General features: G+C 34.8%; 1 protein-coding gene and 1 long non-coding RNA gene across 7 annotated transcripts in view; one reads left to right on the forward strand and one right to left on the reverse strand.

Moving 5' to 3' along the window:
- The window catches only part of LOC109543299, a 66407-nt gene that overhangs the window by 17993 nt on the left and 41919 nt on the right, over positions 1-6495 (forward strand). The gene's annotated exons all lie outside the window — the stretch shown is intronic.
- LOC109543297 (ataxin-1) overlaps positions 1-6495 on the reverse strand; it is a 71017-nt gene that overhangs the window by 15652 nt on the left and 48870 nt on the right. The gene's annotated exons all lie outside the window — the stretch shown is intronic.

Below are 6495 nucleotides of genomic sequence, written 5' to 3' on the forward strand. Positions count from 1 at the left end.
TATTTGGATCAATTCATTGTCATTCTTCGTCCTGTTGTTCTAAACAATTCGTCCTGTTTTCATTTTTCGAAATTCGCCACTTGGCGCAGTCATACGGATTGTATGCATCATCCAAATTGTTGCACGTTTTTTGCAAAAAATTGTAATGGGTAAAAGTGATGCTTTCGCCATCGAAAACAGTGGCGACAGTAAGAAGAAAAAACTAATTATAAATTAGGCTCCCGTTAAAGAGGCTTCGTACCGCGTTTGAGAATGTTTGTCGCGTATGTAAACGAAACGTCAGGCAAATATTGTTGTACTTAGTACAGTTTCTTCTTGACCAAAGAATCGCAATTAGTCGATAAGTTATCTAAGCTTAATGACGATGCAGATAACGTTGCAGGGTATTTTTTCGGATAATTCCAGCGAAGGACGTTTACCAAAGCTTGATAAGCATTTATTAGCCGGCATTGTCACGATTTGATGCATTGTTATTCGTGCGTTCATAAAACCACAAAATTATCAATTTTATTGCAATTTTTATTGCATTTTTGAGTAATTCATTTAATCTAAGGGATGGAGTATTTGATCGGATGGACTATTCAGAGCCCACCAGTAAAGCGCAATAAATGCAGCGTAAGCTAGGATTAGAGAGGGATAAAGCTAGTGTGGGCCACAAAAAGAATATGTCTGCACAACTAAAAAACTATGCTTAGAATTCGCAGTAAAATAAAAGTATAAAAGATAATGAATTAATATTGAAAAAAAAATGGAAACATCCAACCCAAAAAAGCTCCATAGTAAAAGACCATCCATGTGTGTTTAATACGCGTTATTCTTTCCGCTGGCATACAATAAATAATGTTTATATTTCATTATGGTAATTGACACAATTCAAATGTAGGATGTCTATTGTTTTTGCCGTGTGGGACGGTTTATTTTGGTCGACAGATAAGCGCGTTCATTATATCAAATTTTTTTCTGTTTTAGTTTGAATTTTATATGTTTGAGCATCCGTTTTGTAAGCGGAGATAAATCATCGGTTTTATATTTTATTGTGTATTCACCGCTATTATAAATACATGCTGATGTCACCAACAACCAAGCAACTACAGCTACAGTTAATTTTATTGTTTCGGCTTAATTGTCATTTTAAACTGGCCATCGGAGTGGATCGTCCAAACTACTGGGAATTCATTAACTGGATGAGCTCACAATTTTTGTTTGTTTTTTTGTTCGCTTCAGTAACAGGATACTTCATATGTGGCAGGTTCATTGCTCTGATGGTTTATTCGCTAAATATTCATTGTTGATCTTCCTGGTACTTGAAAGTGGGTTTAATCCTTGCACCGAAGCCCATTTTGTCGAGCGGGCGTTTTCAAATCGATGCTTCTAATCTTCCAGATTAATCAACACCACTTTGTTCTTAACGTAAATGACTATTTTACGTGCTGGTTTCAATGTGCTCATTAGCCAATCGCGCTCAAAAGGCACATGCAATACGCTTTGCGGTTACTTGGAATTAAAAAGATTGTACTAAGAAGTACTGGATTTGAAGGAATCAAATGGGCCATTGATATTGCCTGTGTTCAATGGACATTCAAGGTTGAACCGAGTTCAATAAATCAGATTTCTTATTTCCAATGAATGGCAATTTAAAAACGGTTGAATCGAGTCATGTTAAACCATATATGAATAGTACATTATTAGATCGATAAATAACAATGGCATCGTTACGAAATGTTTGTGCAGTTGATTAAAATCGGTGTGAAATGCGCCAAATTTGGATTTATCGAATTTTGATTCAGTATGATGTGTCGGGACCGTTACATTGAACGTTCAAGTGACGTGGGATGTTCAATTCACTGTTATAAATGAACAATGCTTCACTTAGACACCGCACATGTCCAACGAAATTTAATTCATTCCACTTGATGATTGATTTCGTGATTTGAGGATTTTTTAAATGGCGCTTTCCATACTGAGTATGAACGATATTCGGATTAGAAACCAATCAATCAATGCCTATTGCGTAGTGCCGATTATCTAACTAATTATCTTGAAATAGTCGTAGCTGAAACATGCTGATTCTCTTCTGGTATTTTATTGGGAAATTGATTAAAAAATCCACATGAAAATCGAGCTTCCATCTCTACATGTTTCTTCCATTTATTCAAGTAGCTTTCAAGTTTCCCCAGTTATTTTCCTGTTGCGTTTAGCTTCAACTGGTCACTTAGCCAATGGTCACTCTATATACGCTAAGTGGACGTAATTTTTACCAATTATAACATGCAAATTGCCCGATAAACAGGTGCATATCAATCCTTTAACAGTGTGTTTTCTGGTATGCAATACATAAAAGCACTTGGCAACGATTTGTTAGTTTTTCACTCAGCTATCCACACACGTGGGCATAATCACGCTATTGAGGTTACGCTTAAAAGAAATAAATCATTTTCTTCCCACATACAGTTCGTTTGTTGCCAAATAGTTGTGTTCAGCTAAAACACCTGTAATAGTAGCCGATCGGCTAAAAGCAATCGATCTATCAGTGCTCAGGTTGTTCTTCCATGTCCAACAAAACAGCAGATTTGCAATGGAGGCGTTTTGTATTGACTATCTGACTTTTTTTGGTTTGATCCGAAAAAAATTAACTTCCCTGTTAATGATGGTGAAAAAGAAGCTTCGGTTCCCGTGTTGTTGAGCTGGTGAATTTTGAGACAGTTTCAACCAATCACCGCGAAACCTTAGCGATCATCAAGGAAGAAAACTGGGTTTTTCATCTTCATCCTGGCAGTTTCCTACATTGTTTATAGTTTCTGAACTTTGCTGTTGCGTGGCACCAACTACTTAAGTATAGTTTGGGATGTTGAGTGAGCGAGCAGGTAATTTATATTCGGTTTTCCAATACCTGAAGCGATTAGCTGCTATAAAATCTGATATTACGCAAAACGAATGCTGGGGACAGGGACTTGAATAGAATTCTAATTGACTATATCGTAATATGCGTAGGAGTGAGCCTGTTAACGATAAACACACCTTGTAACAGAAAATGTCTGTTGGTATGTTTGAGGGAGTCGTTGTTGTTTTATTGTGATTGTCCTGCTACTTGGCAGTTTAGTGCCTCAAAGGAATTTGTCCATTTCCAGTGGATTTTCCTGAAGGGTGATTGTGGACCTCAATCGAATGCATTTTTGATATGGACTTTCAACAGTCAACCAATACTCTTATTAGCGCAGTCTAATTGAAAAAAATTACCATCAATCGACAACGATTATCTAGTTATAGGTTTGCACCATAACGGAAACAATAATCGGGGTGTTACGTAAATCGAGATAATAATAAAGCATAGCAGTATTCCTGCAATGAATAGTAGATTTAATAGTAAACAGAAACACCTGTGCCCGTGCATACTATTAATATCTATTTATGTTACGTAATGACAGGACCGTGTTAGGTCGATTGAATGGGTTTTAATAGATAGGCGGTTTGCTTCATTTACTGCACCTTGTAAATGGCCTGTTGTGCATCCTGTTAATGCTATCGAAGATCCGCTATCATATAATGAAATTTTCCAAAAGTTTCAAAACTTTCCGCTTCGATTTTCATTTTTCCCCAACAATCCACTACTCGGCTCAATTTAGTCATCATTTTTGCGTTGATTGCAATCAATGTTTTTCCTTCATTTCCATTGTTTCCTCTAGTCAGTATGTTTCTATTTGCTTCTGTTATGAATATGAAATTGGTCTTCGTATCACGGGTTTTTTTATTTAAATTTGATCTCTTGTTGGGTGATTTTGTCAATACGTTTTTATCCCAACGAGAAAACTAAAAGGGTTTTAACGAGAAAAAAACGCAATAGGGTGTTTTCATTGTATCAAAGATTCCTACAAACTGAACATTAATCTATGGTAATATGAAAGATTAAATAAGTTTATACTATCTATCTATCTATCTATTGCTATTTTGTTAAATATTTAATAAACCAATGCAGCTAAAATTCAAATTATTCATGAATCTCTAAAACGCAATCCTATTGGTTGTGACGTTTCTGGTCATATAAATGGCGGATTGTTTACGTTCTGTGCAACGTGTTTAGTTGTATGGTTGTGTTTCATTAATTATTTTGTGGATTTAAATAATTTATAGTTTGTGTTAAACTAAAAATGGCTTCAGAAGGATTCCTTAAAGCGTCAACAAACAATTTACCAGGTGTACATATTTTCATGGTTACCGAATTTTTAAAAAACGACGAAAGCTTCAATTCAGCCGAATTAAGGGTGTCAAAGCAGCAGTGTAAGTAAAAATCCGTAAAATCATTATTAGTTACACTCTCCTTAATATACTAATCTGTCTGTATTGGTTTACATTAGGTAAATAATATATATAATTTCACTTATTCAACACCACTTATTCTGTGATCCATACATGTCACTATTTTCCATTATTCAAGATAAGAATAATCAATAAAATAATAATTACAATAACTGAAATAATAAAACAAAGCTGCGATAACAACAAAATAAACACGAGACACTTTGTTGATATGACCTGCTACGTCACAATCGGGATAGGCAACCGACGATACGGATTTGGCGTTTTTGGCGCAAAATATCTGATTTGAATTTAAATTCGCTTTAATATTATTATGGAGACTTTTTTGCAAAAAAAATTATATCAGTGTTATGTTTGCCATAACTACTTTCTAGATATCAACATTTAAAAAAAAGTGAAAACACCCTATTGTTATCTAACGTACATAAAACGGCCTTAGAAACATTTTTCAGAAACAAAAGTTTTTTTCACCTCTCGCTCATTTTACATGTTTGAAAAAGTTTATTTTCGTTTTGCTAGTAAGCTGATTTCAGATTTTTAGAGCATTATCGTATGTTTCGCATAAGAAAATTAGTGTGAGTCTTAGTCTTTGACTCATACTTAGAGAACCGGATGGGCTGCAAAGCTTTAGTTGTCCTTGGGGAATAGAGCTGTGAAATGCGCAATTTTTGATATCAAACATCTGTTTATAAATGTGTAATTTTCTCGCAAAAAGCGAAAATTTGAAATTAGTGCGAGTCTTGAGAACCGCTGTTAGTCTTTGGCTCATATCTAGAGAAACGGTTTAGCTGCAAAGCTCTAGTTGTTCTTGTAGCATAAAGCCTTAAAATGCGCAGTTTTTCATGTCAAAAATAATTTTAGAAATGTGTCTTAGTTTTGATGCAAAAGGCAAAAACTTTAAATTAGTGCAGGTTTCGAAAACCGCGTTTTGCTTTACGCTCATATCTAGAGAACTGGTTTAGTTGCAAAGCTCTAGTCGTTTTTGTCGTGTAAAGCCGTAAAATGCACACTTTTCATATGAAACATCATTTCAGTAAAGTGTATAGTTTTCATGCAAATTACGAATATTCAAAATTAGTCTTGAGAACCGCGCTTAGTTTTCGAGATATACAGAGAACTGGTGGAGCTGTAATTGTTATTGTACGATAGAGCCTTTAAATGCACACTTTTTACGGCAAACATCATTTTACGAATGTCTCTGGCGTTTACGCAAAGCGCTAAAGTTCGGAATTATGCTGCCTTAAAAACCGCTCTTTGTTTAGAAAATGTTTAGAATATGGTTGAACTGCGACGCTCTAATTGTTCCTGCGGGAAATCGGCTCAAATTGGTCACTTTTCTATAGCAAACATTTTTTTCAAAACTTTAGTAGTTTCCACGCAAAATGCAAAAATTTGACTAATTTGATTTCAAACTTTGTTCCTCTAGACAAAAACTTAATAGTTTCATCAAAATTAACAAATTAGCTCGAGTTTCGGTACGGGTTCGATTAGAAAATCAAAATTGTCAAAAAATTCTAACAAAAAAGACTAATTACATTAAAAAATTTGAAATTAAATCAGCATTTTACTACACTGTGTGTTTAAAAACTGTAACTTGTGCAGACTATAATTTCGTGAGTTTTTCCAATTCCTAATTCGACTTTGGCGCTCAGCTCTATTAGCGAATTGCTACTATTGCACAATGGCAATTAGCTGAAAGTTGGATTTAAAATGTCCCATATGAAAGAGATATGCCTACATGTGGAGTGTTAATCAGCAAAATTAATTAATTGTAATTATCAAATTTGTCATTGATTTTCGCATGCACAGTTTAATAATAAAACACTGCAACCACCCTGTGAACGCGCACACACACACACGTTTAATTATTCATTAAAGTATGGAGTTCGCAATTAGTCTTCGGTTGCACAATAAAGTTATTGAACGTTGTAATTGCATGGTTTTGAATTGGAAAATGCCTACCTACGCACCTCTTTAAAAATACCACTTTTAACTATCGACGTAATTGTTGGAATTGCGCTGGTTGAACGATTCGATATCGACTTACCATCATGTTTTAAACACATCGAGTAGGATTACAACAAGAATTTCAAGTCATTGTTTTGCTAATTGACTGCTCCGAACCGGTTACAAACTGTTACATTTTGAATGATTTTTTTTCGGATTAACCATGGAAAATGC

The sequence above is a fragment of the Dendroctonus ponderosae genome, unplaced genomic scaffold (assembly GCF_020466585.1).
Source record: "Dendroctonus ponderosae isolate FM_Combo_2020 unplaced genomic scaffold, Dpon_F_20191213v2 Dpon_F_20191213_9, whole genome shotgun sequence".
Classification (NCBI taxonomy): Eukaryota; Metazoa; Arthropoda; class Insecta; order Coleoptera; family Curculionidae; genus Dendroctonus; species Dendroctonus ponderosae.